This window comes from Nanorana parkeri, unplaced genomic scaffold, assembly GCF_000935625.1.
Source record: "Nanorana parkeri isolate BGI_ZX_2015 unplaced genomic scaffold, ASM93562v1 scaffold204, whole genome shotgun sequence".
NCBI classification, from domain to species: Eukaryota; Metazoa; Chordata; class Amphibia; order Anura; family Dicroglossidae; genus Nanorana; species Nanorana parkeri.
The window spans coordinates 1,142,455-1,143,928 of NW_017306472.1; positions in this window are offsets into that span (position 1 = coordinate 1,142,455).

Consider the following 1,474-nt stretch of genomic DNA (forward strand, 5'->3'; position numbering starts at 1 on the left):
CATCAACCCCTGACCCCTATGCATCATACTGTACAATCTTATGAGATTCGTGCTGTTGAAGCACTCTGATGACGAAGGGGTAGGGGCAGTGGCGAAACTATCGCCATAGCTACCCAGGCGGCCTCTATGGGGCCCGAGGCACAGGGGGACCTGACCAGGACGAGAAACAAATCCCCTCATGCCGTGCGGGCCGCCTGGGTCGCTATGGCATCTCAGGCTGCTGGCTGTCACAGCCGCTGCTGAGTCAGTGACAGCCAGCAGCTGCGGTGGAGGAGGCCGGGGCCCGGCATTAGTGGTGGAGGAGGAAGCGGGGCCCGGCGGTGGTGGAGAAGGCGGAAGAGGCCAGGCGCGGCAGCGGTGGAGGAGGCACTGCTGGCGACCGGGCCTGGCAGTGGTGGAGGCTGACAGTGGATCGGGGCTGACAGGTAAGAGGTGTGCAGGGGTGTGACCAGCCCACCTGAGACCCTGCAGAGCCCACCATAGAGAGTCTCTCAGGTGTTCTGTGTGGGTTCTCAGGTGGGCTCTGCAAGGGGCATAACTAGAAATCACAGGGCACCATACAAAATTTTGCTATGGGGCCCTGTCATTTCTAGTTACGCCCCTGGGTAGGGGACAGAGGTGGGCAACCTCGGCACACCAGCTGTTGTGGAGCCACAAGTCCCATGAGGCATTGCAAGACTCTGACAACCACAGGCATGACTCCTAAAGGCAGATGCATGATGGGATTAGTGGTTTCAGCACACCTGGAGTGCCAAGGTTGCCGGGTGGGCTCTCTATTATTTTTATAAAGGATTGATATTGCGCCAACAGTTCGTGCATTGCTAACCCTCCCCATCTTTGTGGCATTGCCACAACGATATCTCTGCTGATCGGAGCCCCATTGCTGCAGCAGGCACGGGATTCTGTGAATACTCCTCATGCAGATTACCTGCCTTCCTTTAGTTTGCTGCATACACCGTGGTGACAGGGTCTCTTTAAAACCAAAACATGTTACCCCCCAAACCCTGATTGGTACGGACCCTCAACATTATAATCCATCTCAACAGAGGTGCTGACTGGTCTCTGCTATGAGGTTTCTAAGAATACTTACTCACCAGGGGAAGTTTATTCTTGTGTAAGCGCCGTGATAAATATTCGGTTGCATTATCAGGCTGTTAATTCGGATATTTCATTCAGCCGATGTGAATGTTATGGACTTTGGATGACATAGCACCAGTGGCGTCACAAGAGGTGCGGGGGGTGCGGCCCGCACCCGGGTGACACCATTGGAGGGGTGACACCAAAATGACTGACAGTCATTTTGGTGTCACCCCCTCTGAAAAGTCGCGCGCTCGGTCATGGACCGAACGCCCGACAGTTTTAGGAGAGAGGAGGGGACCCGGCGGCATACCTTATCCCGCCGGGTGACTGTCCCCTCCTCTCTCTGCCGGTGTCCATCTCCAAGATGGCCGCCGGCAGGTATCAGAAGACTGCC